Source organism: Ambystoma mexicanum, chromosome 7p, assembly GCF_040938575.1.
Source record: "Ambystoma mexicanum isolate Mex_15411 chromosome 7p, UKY_AmexF1_1, whole genome shotgun sequence".
In the NCBI taxonomy this organism is placed as follows: Eukaryota; Metazoa; Chordata; class Amphibia; order Caudata; family Ambystomatidae; genus Ambystoma; species Ambystoma mexicanum.
The window spans coordinates 951985564-952012173 of record NC_090939.1 but is presented as its reverse complement, the minus strand read 5'-3'; the positions used below and the strand labels follow the sequence as shown (position 1 = coordinate 952012173).

The 26610-nt window shown below is 45.3% G+C and overlaps 1 protein-coding gene across 3 annotated transcripts in view; it reads left to right on the top strand.

Moving 5' to 3' along the window:
- The window catches only part of PCYT1B (phosphate cytidylyltransferase 1B, choline), a 1139653-nt gene that overhangs the window by 566593 nt on the left and 546450 nt on the right, over window positions 1-26610 (top strand). The gene's annotated exons all lie outside the window — the stretch shown is intronic.

Genomic DNA, 26610 nt, shown 5'->3' with positions numbered 1-26610 from the left:
TTTGTTGTAATGCGTCTATCTTTCCTACCTCCCTGGCATGCTGTTCAGGATGTTTGTTTGAATGTATGAGGTAACGAGTGCACAGGGTACAGGATGCCGTGTGAGAGCTCTGCTTTTCCTGGCTACTCTAAATACTTTAATTTACAGTTATGAACCCTCCCAATCGTATGTATTTGCCAACCTCTAAAGCCTGAAAAGTAGATCCATGAAGGCTTGACATGTGGCCAACTTTGCACCACACCTGCAGATGAAATGGTCTACTGTTAAATCTCACTTAGTAGTTTATTGGTATCCACTACAGAGTGTAATTTGCTTTCTGACTTTATGAATTTGAGAACATGCAGACATGTAATTGCTCGTTTTGCTATAGCCGGTAAGATAGCTCAGAGGGTTGATCGCTCGCTTCTGCGATGTGTGTGTGATTTGCAGGTTGCAGGTTTGAATCCCAGAAAGTACAACTCAGCCTTTCATCCTTCAGAGGTCTACATGAGTACAAACACAGGTTGGGTGATAATGCATGTATATTTGTTCTATATAAAACGCTTAAGTTTAAGTGCTATATAATAACACATCATTATCATTTGGCGTTGGACGTCTGCTTACATTCACAGTCATTTGGTAACATGGCCCTATACACACGGATATTAAAAATACATATGGTGATTAATTCTTGTATGAAATGTATATGACATTATAGTGATATCGTAGCCATATTTATCTTTGTGAACTAGGGAACAATGCTATGTGAAGCCACTTTCTGTTTTGTTAAGGGGTGAAAGGTTGCGCTCCATCACTTCCTGTGATGTCACTTCAGGGTGCGGTCAAATGACATTACTTTTGGTGATTTCATCAAAGGTCAAGGGTGATGTGAAGTCACTTCCGCTACCCCTGGCATTTTGGTGAAATGACGTCCCTGGTGTGTGGTGTAAGAAGACATTATAAGAAGCGATTTTGGGGCCATTTCCGGAAAGAATTCTGTTCAGAGTCCTTATCCAGAAGTCAGCACATGTGCGGAAATCAAGTAGAGACGGATCAAAGGTGATAGTAAAATGAGAGCAATATCGGCAGTGATGCACTAGTTGAGAGCAAGTACTCGTGCAGAAGAAGGGCCAGAAAGTAAGGGGAAAAGCAGAAACAGTGAATGACAGAATCAAGTGTCAAAGATGGCAGCAAAAGAAATCTGAGTCTTAAAAAGGCTTGAAGGGTTTTAATTAAAATCTTTGTGGGGCCTAAGGCCGACCTTCTCTTTCGTGACTTCACCACGAACCTCCTACTTAACCCAGGCATCGGTAACCCCTGGTAGGTTCTACTGATTCTTACACCTACTGTCTAATATGTGCCTTATACTGATGTTGTTCTCCCTAAACGCAGGCTCACTAACTACCTTAAGGACTTTCTAACTTTCCCAAATCACACTGGAAGGATTTGTGTGCATTGCAGCTACATGGTGAGATGTACCTCGTGCATCTCACATCCACCTTTACCTCTCCTTTCTTTTCATTATTTTTATTTTCTATTTTATATAGCTCACAGGACAAGGCCCAGAGGCATAATGGCACTAACATAAAAAACAACAACAAATATAACAATACAAAACATTAAAAAATCAGTCAGGTGTTTTTGGCCAGAGGTGTCAATGACATATCATCCAGCACACCAAGGGATCTGTCATATATCCCAGCATTAAGATCATCATACACAAGTCCCTTCTTCACGCCCTGACCAGAAAATCCAGATACCTGGTGGCAGGGGGGTAAAGCGACAGACTGCCCAAAAGTTACATTGAGCCCCTTTGCTCTTGTGACTGGCATACTTCAACTCAAAATAAAACTCACTACACACAAAAAATAAGAACATACACACAAAAGTTCAGCTGGGAAACAACCTAAACACTATTCCCTTCTCAAAGGCAATAGTCACAATATTACAAAGCATATTCAGTGTGATATGCCACCTGCCTGAAACATTTCACAAGGCCCGTAATTGGCAGAGCTCCAGTACTAAACCTGCTAGGGTTGCTGCGTTTCCAGGCAGCGCTCCAGAGACGGGCAGAATGGCCACTCTCACCTGCCCCAAATGTCCCCCGAGGACCCGGACACACACTGGGCACCAAACCCGCACTGCGGGCCAGGAGAAGAAGGAAAAAAGTAGCCCCACAAGTCACCAACACACACCAGGGAGCTTTCTTCTCTAACTGAACCTCTCCTGTCTCCTCCCCAACAGGGGAGACTCACCCATTATGGATGAGTCGAGGAGCCATCCCAGTTAAACACTGAGCACTCCCTCAGCTGTTTTTTCCAGCTGAGGGTGTTCCTGCGCCTTCCCACAGATACAGACAGAGCAGGCTGGAGTGGGGCGTTTCATCACCCACGCCCAGGCCCATGCATTCATGCTTCCTGATTCCTGCTCATGCTATGCAGGAGCTGGAGCACTGGGAGGGAACTACAGGCCCGGGGCAGAAGGTACATTTATGTTCATTATTTTTATTTCAAAATGTTTATGAATGCGTGTATGCTTGTGTTACGAGTGAGTGAGTGATGATGAGTGATTGTGTGTGTGAATGAGTGAGTGCATGCTGTGTGTGTGTTTTTGTGCTGGTCTGTGGAGCTGATTTTGGCAGTCGGGGGGGAGGGTTGTAAAACAATGCTTTGTTAAAATGTCTTTGTTGCACAATCCCTGTCCCCACTGGCCAAAATAAGCTCTCCTTTTGAGGCACTGTGGAGCCCAGGGGACAAGGATGGCATTTCTTACTAGACATCTACAATAGATGTGTAACAAATACCATGCCTGGTCCCTGGCACCCTTGAGCCTCACATACAGAAATACTCACGTTGATTGTGTGCATGTGTTTGGCTCTGTGTGGCCCAGGGGACAGGGATGGTATTTTTTTACTGAGCATCCATGATGGATGTCTAGTAAAAAATACCATGCCTGCCCCCTGGACTCCACAGCACCACACACACACACACGTACTCACATTGATTGTGTGCGTGTGTTAGGTGCAGTATGCAAGGAAGGCATGGTATCAAACAGTAAGACCAACGCAAGTGATCACAGTTTAAGGGTGTTTACTGAACTTCAATTAGGTTTGAAAAACGCCAATCTAAAACTAAACCTAAAGATTGGAGCAAGCTACGACCATCAAATAATATTAACGCAGTCCTAGTGGTGTCTTGTCAAAATAAAAGGGCCTATACTAATAAACCTATTGTCAATCTTTATCTCCAAATACAAATAGTGTGGGAAACAATGTTATGCGAAAGAAAAGCGTTCAAGAAATGATATGTCAGGACATTCAAGCCGCTGGCTTCCCTTCCCCACGGGGCAAGGCGGCACACTCAAGCTTAGCAAAGTCTCTGGCTTCTCTAGCACAAGGGTGCAGTTCAGAACTTCAATATCATGGCCTTCTGTGCCAAAGTCTCTTTGCCATTCAAAGTCTCTTTTTCAGAGGGCCTGATGCAATACGACAAACAAAAGTTCCTTTCTCCTTAGGGCTTCACATGTACACATTTTCAGGTGATATTCTGTTCACGCTGGGTCCCCCGCTGCTGGGTTCAGACCCACCTTCTTAGGATTTCACAAGTACAAATTCTTGGGTGATTTTCTGTTGACCCCGGGTCCTCCTCTGCTGGGCTCAGACGCACTTGAACACAAAACCTTCTTGGGGGATTTTCGCTTCACCCCGGATCCTCTTCGTCGGGCTCATACCCACTTTAACACAAAGCTTTCAATTGATCTCCCTCTCCCGGGTCGGACCACTTTCATCAACTTTGCTACAAATGTTTTTTACTGTATCAACATCGAAGACTTTCAATTGTGCACAGGGTTTTGATTGACCCATCGCAGGACCACTCTGATTCACAATTCTCTACAACTCTTTCACTTTTCAGCTGTTTACCTTACAGAGTCCTTTGATTGAGCACCCACGTGGTGCCGGAGCACTCTGTCAAAAGTATCGTATCTTTGTTTCAAAGTTCAATCGCTCATCAGCAGTTCAAATTTAATTGCGTCTTTTATCACACATATTTCAAACAATGTTCATTCCAGTGCTCGCCATACAATGTTGCCGCTTGCAGCATTGGCTTCAACACAGACCGGTCTTATATCAGTCTCCCCAAGTCACCGGCTGTGTTGATTTCACTGACTGCTTTGTTCTTAGAGCCAATGGACAGTACCACAGCAGGGAGAATTAAAAAATGCACCAACCGCCACTGCTCCCGAGCAACCTCCTGTCCCTCTGATGTTTCACTCATCCTTTCTCCTGCATTCAGCCTTTGATTTTAACCCTTTTCTCACTGCTCCTACTGTACCACTAATACACCTTCTCCCACACTACTACTCCTCCTCATTCAATCCTACTGCTCCTCCTACACATCCTCGGCTCACTCCCTTACTCCTTCTCCCATGCTACTACTCCTCCCACTCTACCACTCCTCCCACACTAGTATTCAGTCACCCTCCTTACAACCGGTATCCATCTTCTTACATTAACACTACTCTGTCCTCTCTACAGACACACATCTCACAAACACACTCACAGAACAGAACCACTACCACTCCTAGGGCAATGACTCTCCTGATACAAAACCTATCAACGCAATCTACCTCTCCCTCATTCCTCCCTCTGGTCTCTTGGTCATTGCCCACCTCCTCCTCTGACCTCACCCAATACACCCCCACTTCCTGTTTCCATTCCCCATATTATATATCCCTCCCCGGTAAGGTTTGGACAGTTGTCCCTATCCACTCTCCTTTCTGGCTTCTCCTCCCAGAGCATGTATTTGTGAAAAAACTCTTTAAAGCAAGTCTTAGCCCCGCCCAATTTCTTTGCACAGGTTTCAGCCCGGGAGATCAGACAGTGATGAGAAAATGTTGAAGTTTGTTTCTAGGATCCTATTGGCATGCATCCATTGGGTAAATCCGGGGAACCTTCCCCTTTCTAGAACACTGCGGTCTAGTGTATTGTTGGTCATTGCAGAACTATCAACAGTCTTAGCCGGTCACATTCATTGTGCAGCTACTCTGTATGTCTGTGCAGCTGCTGTTGGCATCTATCTCTCTCAACAACTGCTCTGCAGCAGTAATCTGGTCCCTGCTGCACTTGACCCTCGTTTGTAATGGTAACTATTTCTGTTTTTCCTGGTTTGTCCCCTCACTGCTCAGTGATCACGGGGTTCTCTTCTCTCTCTGGGGGTCTAACGTTTGAAATGGCAAAAAGGACAGTGATGAGCAAAGGCAGTCAGAGCCAAAGCTGTGACAGGGTTCTAGTCAGGTACAAATTGGCACACAAGCAGGGGCAGGAATTGCAACCTTTCTACTATCACCATCCACCTCAGATGTAGGACTAGCTCCACCCTTTGACAAAGCTCAATTATGAGTCTGGTGCCAAAAGCATGAAATCCTAATCAGAAAGCCCTGGTGTACTGGGGCCAGGGAGAGAGCAGAGCAAGAGAAACAAGCAGGGTGACTCTGGAAGTGACAAAATGCACGCCTGAAGACTCCAGCCCTGGAAAGGTCCAGATCCCAGAGGGTGTGAGATGGGATAAAAGAGGTAAGCCATGGAGACAGAGTTGCAAGCCATAAAATTGTACTATCGCACAGTGCACTGCAGTTATGGCCAAAGCTAAGGTAGGACTACTGGCAAGCCCCTTGCCAGGAATCACCACAACCCAGCAGACGATAGTGCAGTAAGGTGAGAGGTTCGGCAGCAAGTGCTGATGACGTTTGAAGGAATCAGAGCAGGTTGTGGCCAAACAGCCCTTAACCATCCAAATACCATGGGAAATACAAAGGAGGGGCAATGGAAATTAGAACCACCTTAGGTGAAGGCCATACAGGGGGAGAACAATGTACTACACAATCCTCCATTTAAAACTATGAGGGGCTGCACCACAAACACCAATACCCTTTTACCCATGTCTTTGAGCAGGCCTCCCTGCTCCAACCATTTTGCAGATGGCACCACAATCCAGAGGGCTGCATCGAGAGGCAGGAATAGGAGATTGTGTGAGGATCTGAGCACTACTACTTCAGGTATGAAAGGACGGATGTTGGGGGACATAATGTTTTTCTGAAATCCATATATATTTAGCATCTAAAAACCATAAAAAAACAATTTTGCTCCAGTTATATACTGATTGTAAGTGCAATCAAACTCCATGTGAATCAAGCTAGCCCTAAATACAAGAACACCGAAGCATCCCTTTGGAGGCCTTTGAAAAAAGTCAACACTCAAAATGTCACGACTACATGCAAAAACTCTAAGCTAGCACAATGGCTAGACAACTGTAATGAAACTATTTTCCATAGTCTATGTGAGGAACCTCTCAAAGATAACTGTCATACTTCCTTCTATATATTTAACAAAATCTTGATCAAACCTGGAAACAAATTGTAACATTTTCACTCTACCAATTTAAAAAGAGAAAGTTACTAAAGAGAAAATAGAGAGCATCGAACTCTAAAGAAGAAGCAGTGGCCTGCCAAATGCAAGCGAGAGTGAAAATCGCAACCATCCAAACAACCATTAAATCGCACGCTACGAGCTTGCTGTAGCATATCAGACCAGTACGGGGAGATGCTAAATTCCATTGCTTTCATTTGACAAAGGTTTCAGATATCAACAGACAGTACACAATAGAAAGAAAATACCCACTACCTTGGGTAACCACACCCTGCTGTGGTAACCAAGCACAAATCCAGGCACTGGCACCACATCTGAACTCTTTTTTTCAATACTTCAAATACTTCACTGCAAGGCGGTAGAGTACGCTTCCCTTAAAATATGTTATTACAAAACCTGTACTAAATACACTGATGATCCAACTGAACTGAATAAATACAGACTGATTTCCAACCTCCCCTTCCTTTCCATGATAGTAAAAAGATTAGATACATGACAACGTTAACCATACAGCAAGTACTTTGTCCTTTCCATGACAGACAATCTGCATTCCGACCCAACCATAATAGGAGACCATAATAACTGGCATTAAGGAGAACATCCTAAAACATTTAGATAGTAATGAGAAAGCCATACTGATTATGGTTACCTGTCAGTGGCTTATGACATAATAAACAATGATACACTACTCAACAGACTAAAAAGCTCTATGGACCTTGACATAACGTTTTTTTGTTGGATTGAGTCCTTCACCAGAGTAGAACTTCTCAGGTACAACTTGGTAAATTCTCCTCTAAAGTCACTCCGTCGTCATACATAGTACCTCAAGGTTCTGGTTGATCTCCTTTGCTCTTTAACTGCTGTCCATGCCCAGTTCCTAACATGTCCAATTCAATCTTAGATGCTCTTCATATTATACAAACAACATCAAACAATTGTCCAAAACCAAAGATAATGCAGCCAGTAGTAACTTCCTTTCTGAAGGTCTTACCTTAATTACAAATTTGATGAAAGCAACTAGCCTCTGCTTCAATGCAAACACAACTATTATCACCAATGTAGGCATCACTACTTTTGCTCACATACTATTCCTATGCTCTCTCACCATGGGTAACCCTTGGTCCCAAGAAGACAAGTCAAAATGCGTTTTTACTCCAAATTCTCTCTCATCAGACAAATCAATGCCCTCTGTAAGAGTGCCTACTGCCAATATCACACTTTATGAGAAATCTTCCCTTACCTAGAAATGAGTCATAGATTGGAATTACTACAAGTGCACACCCAGGATAATTGGATTTCTATACACAGACTATCTAGACCTGCTAGCCTAACTGATAAAAATGATGCAATTAGGGCAGAGCAGACAAGGAAGACTGGTGTTTGTTGTCAAGATACACATCACATTAGCCCTAAAATCATCTGCCAGCTGGCTTCCCATAAAACAGTGAATCCAGATGAAAATCATTCACTCACTCACAAATGCTTTTGGAAGAAGGCCCCAGTGACTTAGTTTTGTATCATCATGATTTGATTCAGTTTAACAAGACAACAGGCACGTTTTATCCACATCATTGGTAGGCGATAACAAACAGAGGATATACATATTGTCCCCTCTTGACCCTTCTTCCCATTCTTTACCCTCCTTACCATTCTCGCCAGGTGGGCCATTCTCCAGCCATACTTCCTAAGCTCATAACTTTGACCTCTCTCGTTCACCCTTAGTGTCATGTCAATTTCCAGGGGCCACCCAACTCATGCAACCTCTTTTAGGAAACAATACTAGATCTCTTTGAAGAGATTTATTGTATTCTGTCTACTCATTACAAACCTCTCTACCAAAGAGGTTGGAAAAAGGTCATGTGTGCATTCCTCACTTGTGGGCCAGTTGTAGGACTTCCACATCATCAATATTATCTTTTTACCACAATTACCCTGAAAAATCAGCATTTCTGCAGACACAACAACTCATCCAGGAAGGGGTCCTTCCCTAATCATGAGAATGAACAATGATGGCGGAAGAAATAATCAACCTCTTTCGGTGAATCATTGCTTCCCCCATTGCATCCCTGAGGGCACATTGCTCTCCAAATGAACATACATTCAAACAAAGAATCAGGATAGGAGAGCCACACTTTTGGGATTCAGGATATATTAGTTTAATCTCTGAATTTTAATAATGATACATACAATATATCACTTATTTGCATTATAACAGATAGACGGACAGTTATACATTTGGCTTTTCAGGAGTACCGCTCGGTACCACCCCCAAGAGTGTGGAGGGTGTTAGCCTTCTGGTGGTGCAAAATCTCTTGGATACACAATCAACATAGGTTCACAAAACAAGAGTGAGTGCAGCCCAGGACCTCAGATGGTCCATGGGTATTGTCATAGGAAAAAACACAACAACGGGTGTGTACAGGTAAGTATGAGATAGAGTTGTGTCATAGATCGACACTGTAGTGTTTCGGCCACAGGGAACAAGGACTGGACGTAGGTGGCTAGGATGGCCTTCTTCTGGATGGAGGTGAAGGAATATAACACTGTCCGTGTGGTATCTTGGACCGACACGCGGTGCGGCGGTAGTAGCTCTGCTGATCTTCAACCATGCGAGGAGTCAGGTGAAGGCGGTGGCCCAGTGTCCACTGCTGGAACGGGTGTAAGTCCAAAAGGCTGGCTCTAGAACCGAGGTTTCCAGATGGCGGGAGCATCAATGAATGGCGCCAGCAATTGGAAGGGTGCCGCACCAGCCAGACGCTTCTACTCCGGCATCTGAGGTCCTGGGCTGCACTCACTCTTGTTTTGTGAACCTATGTTGATTGTGTATCCAAGAGATTTTGCACCACGAGAAGGCTAACACCCTCCACACTCTTGGGGGTGGTACCGAGCGGTACTGCTGAAAAGCCTAATGTATAACTGTCTGTCTATCTGTTATAATGCAAATAAGTGATATATTGTATGTATCATTATTAAAATTCAGAGATTAAACTAATATATCCTGAATCCCAAAAGTGTGGCTCTCCCGTCCAGATTCTTTGTTTGAATGTACATTCACCTTCCTGGGCATATCAGGACCGAGCCAGGCGCCCTGTATTATTTTCTCTCTCCAAATGAACAGCCATCCATCGTCCTACCTGTCTCCAGTTTCTCAAACAGGAACATTTCCCCGTCCTTTATGAGGTCATGAATCCATCTTATCCCATTATGATGCCAGGCTGGTCAAATGATAGCCTTCCTTTTCATTCCGATCCCCGTATTAAGTCCTACTGAAGCCTTCCTAGCTCAATATGGGTCACAACCCATTATTCCTGACTTCTCCATCCAACAATTCACCAGAAATTCTGTTGGTACAGAGGATTCCTCCTTGTTCTGTGCCACTCTTGTCAGCAGCAACCTTGGATCCAGTGAACCTGCTTTAATCTCTTCTACTCTAATCCAGCCATCAGACTCTTATTCAAGAAAAGCCCGGATGTGTCATGCTATGACGGTCAAGTGGTATCTGGGGAAGTGTGCCACTTTCATGCTTCCTTTGTCCAGAGAAATTTGTAGTTTCCTTAATGACAGCGTGGGAGGTTTCTTTTCCTGGACGAAGCTTTGAATTTTCTAATCAATCCCTTTGAATATATGAATTCTAGGAGGGACCGGGATCATTGCCAGTATGAATTTTATTCTGGGAGCTGTCTTCATCTTCAGAGCATTAATCCATAGTGACAGCTCGAGTGCCAGCCCTCTATCTACAAAAAAGTTAGCCGGCGCCCCTCTCTAGAAAGAACATGGCATGATAACCTGTTCTGTGGTTTCTTCCCACTTTAAGAGTCCACAGCCATCACTTTTTGCTCACTGTACTTTTCACAAAGGAGGAATATCCATTTGCATATCAGTCTTTGTCCCGCCCACAAGGGCAGTCCAGCACTGAAATGCCAGGCAAACCTCCTTTGAACAAAAGTACCAGCAGCAACGCCATACACGTGTTTCAGCCTTGTTGGGCCTCATCAGTGAGGTGGAGCTGTGCCTCTCCAAGCACAGTGAGCAAGGGGTCCACGTCTGGGTTCCCCCCAGGTAACTTAGGGTGGCCAACCCCAAGTTCCTTGCAAAAATACAAAATTAGGTAGCAGGTGCCCCTCTCTAGAAAGAACATGGCATGATAACCTGTTCTGTGGTTTTTTCCCACTTTAAGTATGGTTACCTTCCCAAATAACAGGTCAATGGGCCGTGTTCGTTCTCGCAGAGGGGCGCCTATGGACTATTTTTTGATTGTTTATGGGACTTAGGTTTAGTTACCCTAAGTTTCCTATGGGCATCCAGACGTGGACCCCTTGCTCACTATGCTCAGAGAGGCACAGCTCCACCTCACTGATGAGGCCCAGCAAGGCTGAAACACGTGTATGAGGTTGCTGTTGGTACTCTTGTTCAGAAGGGAATTACTATAGCATTTCGGTGCTGTACTGCCCATGTCGGCAGGACAAAGACTGATATGCAAATGGTTATTTCCCATCTGTGAAAGGTACAGTGAGCTAAAGTGTGGCTGCGTACTCTTGAGTGGGTACATTCCCAAAGAACAGGTCAATGGGTCGTGTTGGTTCTCGCAGAGGAGCGCCTATGGACTTTTTTTGGATTGTGTATGGGACTTAGGTTTACTCACCCTAAATTTCCTAGGGTCATCCAGACGTGGGCCCCTTGCTCACTGTGTTCAGATAGGCACAGCTCCACCTCACTGATGTGGCCCACCAATGCTGAAACACGTGTATGGGGTTGCTGTTGCTACTCTTGTTCAGAAGGGAATTGCCATAGCATTTCGGTGCTGGACTGCCCATGTGGCCTGGACAAAGACTGATATGCAAATGGATATTTCCCATCTGTGAAAGATAGATGTGAAAGATAGAGTGAGCTAAACTGGGGCTGCAGACTCTCGAGTGGCTACCTTCCCAAAGAACAAGTCAATGGGCCGTGTTCGTTCTCACAGAGGGGTGCCTATGGACTATTTTTTGCCAGACATCTATCTAGATGCATTTTTATGGAACACATTGGCCCTCCCATGTTCCCTCTCATTATCTGTCTCAGATCAATAAGCCAGACGCCCACGTATTTCAACTTGGATAGGCACCAACTAATTATTTTTTTTTTTTTAAACAATTTTTATTGTTTTTTTTCAAACAAACATACAATCAACTTGCAGTATGTGTCACATTGCTCGAGTGTCACATGAGTCAATGAATGTCAATTGCATCCCCTTTCCCTCCCCCTTACGAGCTTACTCCACCTCGCGCGCTGCAGCTGTTTCATGCGCAGGGGATTCCCTATCTATACTTTCATCTGAGTCCTGATCACTTGGCCAGTCCTGGGCGGGCCCATACAGTGTAGCCACCAACTGTTTCCAGGCCGTCAGAGTTCCCATTTCCTCCTCCCCTCCTGTAGTACCAGCATCTTGCACACTGCTGTTTCAGCTTCGGTCCATTTCTGGAGGTCTTTCCACCAAACCTCTATCCTCGGTCTGTGGCATGCCTTCCACCCAATGGCAATTCTGCGCTTTGCTAGTATATACGCCAGATCTTTTAACTTGCTTACGTGTTTCAATTTGCGTGGTCTGGAGAACCCTTCCAAGATGCATGCCCATGCCGTCTCGATATTTAACTTAACCCCTTTCTCGTCTAATCTCTGGGCTACTTCTTCCCAGAATTTACCAGTCTCTGGGCACGCCCAAAACATGTGCGCCATCCCAGCATTTTCTTCACCACATTTGGGACCACCACCACCATTCACCACCACTCTGTCCTATGCACACACCTCCATACATCAGCTCACTTCTCGGGTGAGGCCATTACATGGATTAGATCATTCCTCAACAACAGAACCATGAGGGTTTTTTCACCTACAGCCGCAGCAGACCCTATACCTGTCACTTGCGGTGTGCCACAGGGTTCTTGTGTCTTCCCTACTCTGTACAATATATTTACCAAGCCCCTTTTCGATGATCTGGATCATCTCGGTATCACCTACACTAATTATGCAGATGATACCCAGATCCTCTTTCCGCTTTCTGGAGATTATGGGAAGGATTTGGCCTTGGTGAATAGAGTGTACATCATCATCCAGGCATGGATGGCCACCCATGGACTATGCCTGAATGATGATAAAACTGAACTCATCATCCTGGGTACTACCGCCAGCTTAAAGAAACTAGACCCCGCCTATTCATCTTTTACGATTGATGGCAATAGTATCAAGGTAGGACTAGAGGTAAAAACACTAGGCTTCTACTTAGACTCTAATTTCTCCTTCAACAGACAGGTCAACTCCCTAGCCTCTTCCACGGCCTACACGTGCAAATTGATCCAGGCAGCTAAACCCTTTCTGTCCGACACTAGCTGTTTGACCCTTGCTAGAGCCCTCATATTGTCCCGCCTGGACTACTGCAACACGCTCTATCTTGGGTCTTCCAAAGCCACCACTAGCAAACTACAAACTCTTCAGAATAACGCTCTCAGAGCGGCTCTGGGCATCTCTAGTAGAGATCATATCACAGTCCACAGCCAACAGAACAATTCGCTTTCTATTAACGACAACATTCTCTTAAAAACTGCGTCACTTACTCACAAGGCCCTCAATAACGCTGCTCCCATTTACTTGATCAACAGATTTCATAGGCAGACCTCCCTGAGACCCACAAGACCAGCCTACAAAGATTGCTTCTCTGTCCCTAACTTTAAACGTGCCACTATAGGGGGTAATAGTTTCCCAGTGAAAGCGGCTAAACTGTGGAACTCCCTACTACCTATTCTCAGAATGGACTCACATTACCTAAACTTCCGATCTAAGATTGTTTCATGGTTGAAGACGTAAGCCTCAAACATATTTAGCCTTTAGTTTTTCATATTCCTGCCAACTGTACACACTGTACTCTCATGTGTTATTTGTAAATATATATATAATCCTGCTATCATTATTACTGTGTGTATATACTTGTATATTTCATTGTTGTTGTAACTAAGCTTCGCAAATTCATGTAAATGGTTCGCCCTGTTACCCCAGGGTATTCTGGCGCATTACAAATAATAAAACAAACAAACAAAACAAACGTCTGCCTTCCCACGTTCTTGAATTTGGCTATCCTTTGGGGAGTCATATATGCCCTATGGGTTATATATAACTGTATTTGCTGTAACCTTGCATTCTTTCTTGTGGTACTCTTGAGCCCGTTCCCATATCCCATCACTCATAGGAGCACCCACATGTTCCTCCCAGTCCTGTCTTAGTTGTGTCACTTCCTTCCACGCTCTGGACATCAGTAGCTCATATATTCTAGATATCTCGTGCCCTCCTTCTGCTATGTCATATATTGTTTCTATGGCGGCATCTGGTAGCTCTTCTAGTATTATTTCTGACCATGTCTCTTGGATCCTCTTCCGCAGTCTGGTATATGTAATGTATTGCCTGTTATGCAGCCCCGTTTCCTCCACCAACACCCCAAATTCCTTGTTCTTCCCTTCCTGTATTACATTTCCCACCGTTGCTATCCCCATCGGCTCCCAGCGCCTCCTAACCGTCATCATTAGCTGCCCATATTTTCCTGTTAGTGCTGCCAGTGGTGCATGCGGGGAGCACGGGGTTGGGTTTTCCATGACCTGGCAGGCTCTACGCCACACCTTCCATCCCAATGTCAACATCACTGGCCGGTCTCTAATCTCCTCTTTGGGAAGCCATATCATCTCCCTCAGGAAGAACAGGGTACATTCCTGTCTCAATAATCTGGATTCTGTGGTTGGATCTTCTGATAGCCATTTAGCTACATATTGTTGTTGGCTAGCGAGGAAGTATAACTCATAGTTTGCCAATTTGATGCCCCCTCTCTCATACGTTTTTTGTAGTTTCCAGAGGGCTATTCTATTCCTCGTCCCATGCCAAAGGAAGTCCCTGCAAATGCTATGTAGCTTGACAAAGAATCGCTTTGGTATCAAATGTGGTATATTCCCGAAGTAGTGTATTCATCTCAGCAGGACCACCATTTTGAGCATTGCCCCCCTCCCCATCATTGCCAGGGGGAGTTTCTCCCAGAACCTCATGCTGTTTTCTATGTTCCTAACCGTCTTCTCCGTATTGTGGTAATGTTCTGCCTCCACCGTATGGTAAATATCTATCCCCAAGTATCTAAACGTGTTTGTCTCCCATGGTATTTGTAGGATTGGTAGTTGTTATCGTGAGGTCCCTACATACCTGCCAAGTAGAAATATACATTACTTCTTGGAGTTCACCGCTATAACTGATAGCGACACAAATCGCTCCATCACCTCCAGAATATACTGAAGGTTCTCTTCGGGGTATTGTACGTAGAGGAGCATGTCATCTGCGTACAATGAGATTAGGTCCGGCTCCCCCTTGACGTTGATCCCTATTATGTCGTATTGCTGCCTCAAGTATATAGCGAGGGGTTCCAGCGCAAGGATATATAACATTGGGGACCACGGACATCCCTGTCTAGTGCCCCTGCTGAGTTGCCACCTCTCCGATATTACCGCTCCCGTCTTAACTCTGGCCAGCGGTGCACTATATAGCAATTTGACCCATCTAAGGTACCCCGGACCAATTCCGTAGCTGGCCAGAGCAGCCATCAGCCAAGGCCATTTAACTGAGTCAAATGCTTTTATTGCATCTAGTGACACTATCGCTATCTCCCCGGATCCTCTTTAGTATGTTCTATGACTCGGTGCAGTCGCCTAAGATTATCAGATATGTTCCTGTGAGGGACATAGCCAGTCTGATCTGGGTGTAGGAGTTTATTAATAATCCCTTTCATTCTATTGGCCATCAACGCCGTAAGTATTTTACTATCTTGGTTGAGCATCGACAGCGTCCTATATGAACCACAGTCTTTGCCCAATTTGTTGGATTTGGGGAAAGGAACTATGATCGCCTCTCTTAGTGATTCGGGCAATCGTCCTATGTCATATGACTCATTCAACATTTCCAAGAGTGGAGGGAGTACTTCCTCGCTATAAGCTTTATAAAATTCACTAGGGAGTCTGTCTGCCCGGGCTTTTATATAGCTATTGAGTCCCCTGACATTCCAGGTAATTACCTTAAGGTTCCCCGTAGCCCTTTCGCATCCCGTCCCTGTCTTTGCTCGGAGACCATCTCTCGTCTATGTAAGCTCGCTCCCCAAACTGCCCCAACTTTTCCCAACACCCCTCACCCCTGCTTCTGTCCCTCCCCTGCCCTTCCCCTACCCCACACATCATTCAACACCCCACACTCCCCTCCCCCTCCCAACTGTTGCCCAGCTCCATCCCTGGGTCTCAGGCTCCCCCACATCTAGCCCCTTTCTTGGCACTGCCTGTACTCAGGACTCAGCAGGGAGATGCTGCCCTATTGGCGCACCTACTACTTCTACTAGTGGGGGTATAGCACATGCGGCCTGTGGCTCCGATATATCTATAAGTCGCTGCACTGTACATCACTTGTCTAAGCTATTTGTGACTATATTCCAGTCCACAATGTTCTTTGGTGAGTATATATGGCAGATGGTCCAGCCTCACTGCCGGACAGTTTTTGCAATCACTGCCCCTTTACCCTACACAGTACCCCACCCTTCTCTTTAGCCCCCATGTCATCAGATCACTTAGCTCCTCCATCTCGATCCTGATCCCCCTCCGGTTCTGGGCATCCCTGCGTGTTCAGCCAGCTTGCAGCTTGTCGCCTCCTCCGGGGTCTCAAAAAAATGGGCTTTACCCTTGTGCAAGACTTTTAGCTTCGCCGGATATAAAAGCATGTATTTCATCCCAGCAATGCGTAATCTCCTCTTGACCGCCACATAACTGTATCGTTGCCTCTGCACTAGCATAGTATAGTCCGGGTAGGCCGTGATCACTGCTGACGCTCGAGTTATTGTGCCACTTTTCTGGAAATATTCCAGGATCTTTTCTCGATCTCTGTAGTTCAAGATTTTAGCAATGATAGCTCTGGGCGGTGCTCCTGGTTGAGGCCTTCTCGTCTGGGCTTGGTTTGCTTGCTTGATCGCGAACCCTTGGGAGAGTTTGCCTGGTCCTATTTCCTGGAGTATCATGTTCTCAACATAGACCGTGGGATCCGTGCCTTCTTCCCCCTCTGGTGGGCCCACGACTCATATGTTACTCCGTCTCGCGCGCCCTTCGGCTTCTTCTGCCCGGTTTTCCAGGTTAGCCACTTGTTGCTTCAGCACGTGTACCTCTCTCGTGTTTGCGGCACTAAGTTCATTCGACTTTACGGCGCTTTCCAACCCACTGGTGCGTTCCGCCAGCGCCCTCACATCTTGCTTCAGTAGGTTAACGTCAATGCCTACCTCGTCTATCTTCTTTTCAAGCATCTCCTTGAGCTCGACCATTGCCGTTCCCCACAAGGATTTCAATTCTGCAATGGCTGCAAGTATTCGTTGGTCATCTCTCGGCGTATTCTCAGCCTCTTGCACCGTAGTCCCGGGCTGTGTTGGCGGGGTTACGGGCTGCTGTGCTTTAGTGAATATGTCCATGGTGGCCTGCTTTGCCTTCCCTTTGCCTCCCTTTTGGGACATTCTGTGGGCGTCCCCTTATGCCTTGGTGGTTCACTTCTTGTGACGATGTGCCGCTCCGCCGCTTTGTTCACCTTTCTGTGGGCTCCCGGCAATGATGCTCCTCACCTCGCTTTTTGTCCGTGGCGTGGGTCTGCCCCTCCGGGGAAGAAGTATTATACTTCCTGCGTTTAACGCCTGTAGGGCACACTTCTCTCTTCTATGCTTAAGCCCTTCCAGCAGCCAGTTCTTAGTTGCTGTTCTTTCCCTTTGTGGCCTCAAGCCTCCGTTGGTTCTTTGCAAGCTCGCTGCGGGCCACCACGCCTGTCAGTCCTTTGCGTGACTCTTCTCGCCGTGTGGCTCTTCCACAGCCCTCCCAACTTGGAGGGTCAGGTTCGGGTATGATGTCTCATGGCAGTGCGTCGGGCTGCTTATAAATCACTGCTGTACTGCCCACTGCGGACTCCACCACGCTTCCTCCAATCTGTACTCCCTGTGCTTGGGGGGTTAACTCCCGGGCTCTGCTATTGCTGTCACGGTGCTGTTGGCCTTGTGTCACGTGCTATGGTGCATATTTACGTTGCCCTGTGTTGTGCATATTGCGGGTTGTTGCGCTCCTCCGCCTCCTCCGTGTTACACTGTCCTTGCCGCCATCGTGGTGCTGCCCATGCAGTACACCCTGTGGATGCTGCTGCCTGGGGCTGCTTTCCACCCCTCTGCAGCCCTGCGCACCGGGATATCCTCTGCCTGCCCTGTGTGCCCAGGTTACCAGGTTACCATTAGCAGCTGTGTTCAGTAATATCCCTGGGGCCCCCAGCCGCTCTGTGTCCCAGGCACTGCCTGCTCTTCGTTATGAGTGTATGCACCGCAGCGTGCTGCTCATAGGCTGATAGCGATCCTTTATGTGTGCCTTATTGTCACGCCCGGACCACGGGGTTCTGGCTCTCTGATTTCAGGTTGGGCTGCGCAGCAAACTCCCTCCCAGCAGCGGCACTTTTCTGTTCATTCATGCGGGGGCTTCCGGCCGTCCCCTGCCACTGGAGCTGCTCGCTTGATATAATTAATAGATTCGCAGCCTTCGCTGCGTGTATTCATTGCCTCCGGCGGCGCTGTCCTCATTGGTGCGGCTCGGGCTCCCAATTGTCCCGAGATTTCAGAGCTGCATGCTCACCATCAAGTGTGGCATCGCCGCCCGTGCCGCTCTTTGTGGTTAGAGCGGCGGCGGACCTTTGTTGTGTTCTTGGGGGTTCCCAGTCTCCTCGATTCACCGGAGCTGCACGTTCCAAGCCGAATATTGCATCGCTGCTCTGTGCTGCCCCGATTGTTCACTCCTGGGCTGATGACAGCTTTTTGCAACAGTAGCAAGCCTCCGGCATGCCAGCCTCTTCTTCCTCGGGGCGCGCCCCTTTGATGTCCTTTGTTCTACACCGCCGCCATCTTGATGCCAATTTCGTGGCCCCGGTCTTTCAGACACAAAGTAGTACAGTTGCTACAGTGCCTCGAGCATTCCGCCGGCCAGTTAATATACTTCACGGCATATTCCTACACGTTTTGTGTAATTTTGGGGCTGCAGTCAGGTGTCCAACTGCACACGCTTCGTCGGATCTGTGTGGCGGATCACGGAGCTTTCAGGACTTGCAGCTTACTCCATGGCTGCCTAGCCACGCCCCCGCACCAACTAAATAGATAGTGTGATATCCCCTCTCCACCAGCTTGGAGAGATTGGCATTGCTTCCAATTTGAACCAGCTGATCATGTAGCACAGAATACATCAAAAGTATTCCACATCAACATAAGGAGAGATTTCTCTGGGTGCCATAAAACCAGCATCAAATCATTGGCATAGAGGCATAATTTATTGGATTTGGTCATCCTCCCTTACCTGATTGCCAGTGCTTCAATTGCATGCACAATCAGCAAACATGTCAGGGCAAAGGCTGCAGAACCCACTCTGTTCGTGATGACAGAAGCCACTGGTCCACTGTATAGTAGTTTCACCCATCTTAGGAAGCTCTCTGCGCAACCACCTTCTGCTGAAAAGCCAGCTGAAGAATCAGCTTATACCTGGACCGATATTCTGAGAGCCTCTTACTCGGAGGGAGGGGGGTTGCATAGTACTTTACCATTAGCTCTGCGGCTGATTCAGTTGTTCCAAAGACTCCATCCAGCATCTATATGATATTCTTTGCTGTGGGGTCTGTATGCATGGCACAGATTGCCTAGATGTCTTTCATCGCAAGACCTTGCATGCCCTCGATAATGCATTATTGCTCTCCAGTCATGCATCATCTGGTTGGTCTGGTCCGCCCAGATCTGGTAATCTTGTTCACGTCGTAGAGTAGGTTTCTCCCCCGAGAAGGGTTAAAGGCAGACATAGGGGTCATGTTCTGATGGTGTGGTGTAGGTCTCCTGCAACACGTTCTTGAAAGTAAGTGTATTCAGTGTTAGTACTTAGAGTGACTTTGAACTTCTGAAATGTTAATATTTCTTCTCAAAAGAAAACAACCACTGTGATTTCGTTGTAATGCTAAAATGCAATGTTTATATCAGGCAGGCTCGTCTGGACTTCAGTTATGCATCACTATTGAGACCCTAAATATATTAATATAGACACTCTAAAAAGATACTTGAGAATGATTGGTTTGTTCCATAACAACATGTAATTTTAGTACAAACTGTCAATTGAATAAAGTTGTAACAAACAGTGACTGCTTTTTTTTCTAGGCGTTGAATGATTTGATTCATGCTTTGAACATGAACCAGTGACTCATTGCATGAATGCATTCCAATGCATTTCGCTATGTGGGCGCCTAAAGACTGCATGGGGAATCTTAGGAATCATGAAAATAAGAGTAAAGAGTCAAAAGAGCATAAAGAATATATCATAGTAGATAATACCAGTCACAGAAAATGTTCACTCAGGATCTTCTGTGGTTCCCAGAGTAATAACACTAAAACGTATATCTTCTTGAGAAGTACTGGATGTGGCAGATACTGCAAAACCAATGTAAAATAGACATCATTTTTGAAGTAGAGATGGGTAGATTTTCATCACACATAAGGCTACAAACAGTTCTCAATTGATCAGTCAGGTTATAGCTTTGGTGCATTAAACATATTTTCTGTTATCCACCATAATGAAATAAAAAGATGGTCAGGATGAACCCAACTGCGATATAGAAAATAGGCACTATTCCTCAGCCTATTTTTGTCATGCTTAAGGCTCACCCGAGTCTGGATCCCTGATCGAGGTGTTGGCGACGGACTGTTCCAGGGTTTAAGACAAAAACGGGATTACTGTAAACATTTACACTAATTCCGTTTTCGTCATCCCTTCTGGACGACCATCCTGCCTGATGCCTCCATATGTACACCAATCCTGTTTTCGTCATAGATGTCAGAACAGCCCTAAGCCTGACAGTGTAGAGGCAACACTGACTGAGTGAATCTCCAAAAGCAAGGAAAAAAACCTCAACAGGGAAAAAACCTATGCGACTTCAGAAGTTTCGAGTATCCGTAGTGGAAATCCATAATGTAGATCAGAGTAACAACAGTAAACTGGTATGAGAGAGAGCATTCCAAAGGAGACTGTTTAGGAGGAGAATTGAGGATTTGCAAGGAGTCAGGGGCAGGAAACTAGGAAAAACATAGGCTGGCTGGAAAGAAGAGTCAGCAGGAGCAGGAGGAGCCAGGCAACTAATCGGAGAGGCAAACAGAGGTGTACAGAACGGAAGGAAGGAAACAAGGAATACAGCGCTGAGCTAAGGGGTAAAGCAAAACTTAGTATTGAGACGCATCAGGAGGCAAGCGCAGGTGACTGAAATGGTCTGTGGTTTGAAAGGCAATCATGCAATTGCTGTACTGAGGCCGGCGTACGTGTAGCCATGATGGTTGAGGTGCGTACATGAACGCAGGTGTCTTCGCGCTCGGCATTTTGGGTGTGGCAAAAGGGCGTTGGGGGAGACCTATGCGTGATATGTGCATAGGAGGCTTACATCTGTGCCAAGGAGACCAACGAAGGGCACGGGAGACAGTGAACATTTTTCCAAAGAAGTCCAATATGCTTGTCAATAGATTGAAAGAAAAAAATGAATTCATCAGCCAATCTGTAATGGATCCCAGGATGGAGCTCCCATTTGATGGAGATTGGCTTTCCAATAAGGCTTGAACCTCTTTTGGCCAGCAGGGTGTTTTCTCCAACAGGGCTTTGGCCATGTCCGGTGCTCTGTTTGATGCTTCCATGTAAGATTTCTGTGGTGCTAGTGGCATATATTTTCATATTCAGAAGATATGCCAGTTTAAATGATAACTGCCAGAACTGTAAAGGTGTTAGCTTCACTTCAGGCCAATTTAATTGCACTAGTTCAGTCCGCATTGGTGGGTGAAGGATGATGTTGCAACATTTTACCACCTTTGAGATAGTGATCAGGCTGGCACCCCCACCGGAACACCTCAGCATGAAGCGTTAACCTGCATTATGTAGGATCCATTAGGTAGTAGTGGTTTTACTACTTTGTTTCCATTCGAATTGCACTTAACGTTTAATCGGTTGGGTTTGAATTCTGCTCACATGGGCTGATCTTTGAAATGTCCTGGCATTTTACATTGGTTTTTCCCCACACAGCCTATTATGGAACACAAGAACAGTAGAGACCCCATGTGCCACGCAAGCCTGGGTGTAGGGCACCTCATAGTTGGTTTGTACCCATTAATCTTCTACTTGGTGCACAGTGCCCCAGGACTGCAATTTTTCACACAACAGAGGTGACCTTGCTGGCACGGAAATGTTTAGGATCCCATGGAAGTGTCCATGACATAAAGTCTTTGTCCCATGCAGATATTCCAAGTATTTTTGGCGACGCTCAGTAGAGTATAGGTGGACTCTGTGCTTATTTTGATAGGTTCATTTCCGTCAGTTGTTCTGGCCATGTGGTAGTAGTCCAATCTGGAATTTCTGTGGACAGTGTGTCCAGGAAATCTGTGATCTTCAAAAGTTCAACAACTGTTTGTTGTTTATCTTGTAGGGTGTTTAAGTCCTTTTGGATGATGTGCACCATATCCTCAGCTTGTAAATTCCCAGCTGCAATGCAATGCAGTTGTCATCAGCAGTAAGAGAGTTCTTCTTTACGGAATGTTCTGCCAGTCTTTCGATTTCCAGGATTGTTTTTTCCAGGTGTAGGAGGATTCTGCACTCTTTGTCTCTCATTTGATCCTAGCCCTTTCTAGGTGCCCTATCCTGTCTAGTATTGCTGACCAATTACCTTACTTTCCCCATGTGTCTATCTCGCTAATGACCTAATTTAGAGGTGTGTGTTTTGCCATTAATTGACATGCTTTGTCTATGGAAATGACACAGGTTTGTGAAATATTTTTTTTTTAACAAAAACTGCATAGGGATCTACGTCTATACCTTTGTTCATTTTATTACACGCATTGGCATCAAGATTCCAGCCTATTGGAATGCCTGAGGCACTTGTAATATGTGCATATCTGCTTTCCTGCATTGCTTTATTAAGCTGCTCTGATGACCTCCAAAATGTACCCTCTTTGGCATTCCAGTTCGGAGATACCTGGGTAGATAGTATAATCTGCACATTACTGCATCATGAGTGGATTTTCTGAAAGTACTTAAAATGTGGATTTTTACATGCTACATCTTTTTCATGATTTTGCCAAGATTCTGCCCTCATGTCGTTTAGAAGGACTGCTTCTTGCCAGGTTTTCTCTGTCATTGTGGCATAGAATGGCGTTATCCGACGCCAACGAATGTGTAGACCATACAAACTGTCATTTACAGATGATGGGATAAATATACAGTGATTCAGCTCTACAAACTCTCCCTTCAACAGGAGCTTTGGTACATAAGGGAATTGTGCCTTAAACTCTGGTGGTGAGTTCAGAAGTGGAACAGGACAGTGCTCACAGTTGGTATTGCCTGCCACTTGTTTGTAAAACAGAAAGGCGTCTAAATATTTCACACAAAAAAACTCTATCTGCCATGTCATCCAACCTTTCTAGATCATCTTCAGGATACAACAGTGCTCCTTCAGCAAAAGCTTCTATGTTGGCCCTCATCATGTTCCTACAGGTGTCAGAGACATGCATCTTAGCGAACACCAACTAGATTCCTCTATCATTGATAGTGTATGTACGTGAAGTTGTATACTAGGCCCACTGTAGGTTTTATACTGGTGTGTCCAGAATTGTCCTAAATCTAGTGGCTTTATGCTTATTTGTGTCGAGAATCCATCCTCATCAGGAGCCTGCACTTCCCTCTTGTGTATTGGATGTGGTGAGGCTAAAGTTGACGTGTTCAACTGTCTGCTGGTTATTGGGATTTCCATTGGAATTCAAAAAAATCCTGTGATCAATAGGACAAAAAAGGTGAGAAGACTTATCCATAGCAAAGTGTAGAACAGGATTACAGCACCAACAAATATTTTACAGTTCTTGGTGCACTTTGGACGGTCAAAAATCTTCATCTTCACGATGAACCTTGTGTTGGCTCTACTTTTATCCTTGTTTCTTGCTCTTCGGTTCATGGTTAAATTGAAATATTCTCATAGGATGAGATTACTGGATTACTTGTTAACATCATGTGTTCATCTACTCTTGCCTGCTTGTCTGGTTGTTCAAGATAGAGAGATCCTCCTTCGGGAACCTGGGTATAACCATCTGAAACTGGCTTAAGGTGGTCTATCGACACATGAAGTGTACCTTTCTTAGGAGGCAGGGCTGGAAGGACGGCTGTTCATGAGCCAGTTAGTTCCATTACATTCACATGAGGTCTGTAGCGTCGTCTAAGTGCTTCTCTGTCATGTATCTTCTCCAGGACGTAGTTCCCAGACTTTAAATTGCACTGTGACTTGACTATCTTCATGCTGTGGGGCTTCATCACCTTAGATGGAGTCTCTCAGGAGATTTATGAGGAGCAGCTGGTCTGGCCTGATGAGAGAACTACATTGACTGTATAAGTTAGGCACATACATGGAAGCACCAAATAGCAACTCATAAGGCGTTTTACCCTCACATTGAGAAAGGCGAGGTACGTTTTTTATGCTACACTGCACTAAAGGTTACATGATTTACCCAATTACCTCCAAAAGAGAGGATTCATTTGGTCAATGCTTTTTTTATTATCCCATTGGCTCTCTCAACAACCCCTTTGGTCTGTGGATTAAATGAGTGTGAACAGTGAAGAGTGCAACCCCAGCTTGGCAGGGCCTCTCTTAAGGCTTTGCCAGAAAAGGCTAGCCCATTGTCAGCTTGGTGTAATTTTGGTGCCGTCATAGCTACTAAGGACACCAACCCTTTTATGACCTCCTTACAATCAGTTTTCTTCTGGAGAATTAGCCAGGTAAATGTGCAAGTCTACCACGACCAACAAATACTTGTTGACGAGTGTCAGGGAAACTATGTGGTCCAAATACATGCGTTCAAATGACACTGTCACCCTTACTAGTGTGGTCTCTGGTGGTTTATGGGTATTGTCCACTGTTTTTTGCAAACATATGGAGCAATTCCCTATGTTCTGTCCTACTTCTTTACTGAGCCCTGGTGACCAATATCTGTCCTGCAAAAGTCATGTAGTAGCCAATAACCCAAAGTGGGTTGTGGATACATTTGCATGTGCTGCAGAGATTGTTTTAATTCTATCCTGCTTATTTGGTAGTACCCTGTCAATAGCTTTCCTTTTGAACTAGGGATAGTGATCAGCACTGTATTCTCTTTTACAGCGTAGGTATAATTTATTTATTTTTGCATTTGCACTGAACCCTTGGATATCTAGCCGCTAGTTACATTGTGAGACATAGAAATACAGAATGGAGAGAATATAGGAAACAAATGCGAAACACAACGAGGTAGGATGGGTGTCATGGTGACTTAGAGACTTGATTGGAGGAGCAGGTGGTAAGGGGGGGTCAGGTATCTGCTGGTCATAGTCTGTTAGCTCACAGAGCTTTTAGGCAAAAGCCAGGTTTTTAAGTTTTTTCAGAATGTTCAGTAGGAGGGTTCCTTTCTCAGGGTGTTGGGGAGATTGTTCCAGAGCTTGGCAGCCATGACAGGAAAGCTCTGTGCTCCTGATGTCTGGTCATGGATCTTAGTAGGCATGGGGGGTGTATCTCTCCACCCGGCATGAGAGGAAGGCTGGGACAGTGTTCATGATGCACCTGTGTAAGTAGTGGGGAACCCATGTGTGTTAGGACTATTTGCATCTAAGCATGTTTTTATGTCCTCATCTATGTATATAACAGAGCATGCTAATGCTGCAATTATCATTTGTACAGTCCGCTGTGTTGCAGATTGATTGGCAAGCACATTGCCTGCTCTGTGCACAGAATGTTTTCTGTGTGCTTTAGTGTGCATAACCCAAATGAGAGGTCTAGCCTTTTTTGATGTCCCAAACTTGTTACCAAAGTTGTTTTGACAATATTGGTTTGCCTTTGGAATCTCTGAACGAGTTAGCTTGCCACCATTGTAGGTCGAAATTATAACCTCTTCCTACATAGTCTGAATCAGACACAATAAAAGTGGGCTTATGTGGACCGACTTGTTTCAGTGTAAGGAGAAGCCCTTGTAACTCAATAACCTGAGCTGATGTATCCCCTAAATGTTTTATTTTGGTATCCTGGTGTTCTAACTTACTGTTATGGTCGAATCACCCTTTTACAGCAGCACAGGCATCAGAATATTTAGAGCGTGCCCCAACTGCTGGAACAGCACTTCCATCACAGTATGTTAACATTTGCAAACATCCAAAGTGGAATGCCTGGAACTGCTACATCTGCTTCTGGTTTTAAATACCATTCCAGATCATACATTTGAAACAGTTCTGGTTTGTAATTCTATTTTATATCTGGTGCTGTCTGTGTTGAGACCCATTGTACCCAACTGGAGTGTAGTGCCCTCGTATTTGAAATACTATAGCGTGTAGCTGATTCTTATTGCACTAATGGTGTGTTTATGTGCATAATTTTGTTTGCAGCACCTGGATGGTTTTCCTCCACCTTTCAGGTGGAGGTAGCTGCCTTGTTTTCAGTGGAATGTCTGCCCTTTTTTGGCAGTATTTCCACTTGTAATGCAGTGGAATTACCATTTTTATTCATGATGCTGATGCTGCAAGCAGTTACCACAGGGTCTAATTCCATCAGGTTTAGGTGCTAATTCCACTGGCAGTGAATTCACCTGGGCTAATTCCTCCAGAGGAATTAGTGCCCATTTTCTGGAACCCCTAATACGGCACAGTGGTAAAATTGGCAGGAATTACCTTACTGCCACTTTTTCCACTTTCCACCCAACTTGTAATGAGGCCCATATTCTTTTCATATTAATGTCACTACCTTAGAAAGTCCTTCTACCTCGGCATGATACAGAAAACACTGTGGTATGTGACTTTTTACCTTTCGCTGTCCTCAAGACCCATTTACATCAGACAATGATACCCTCATTTTGGAGCTCACTGGTGAAAACATACCTGGTGCTTTAAACTGGTATTCGGACACTGTGGGGATGTTTGAAAACCTTATTGATTCTGCTAAATCAGAAGCAATGTTGATGCAATAGAGTCCTGGCTGTAGAGAAATGCACAACAGAAACGCGTCACTGCGACCAAAACATATTTTAATATCCCTGTGTGGAAACATAGCGAAGAACCGTTCAACTTGAACTTTAACACTGGTTAGTGTGCTGT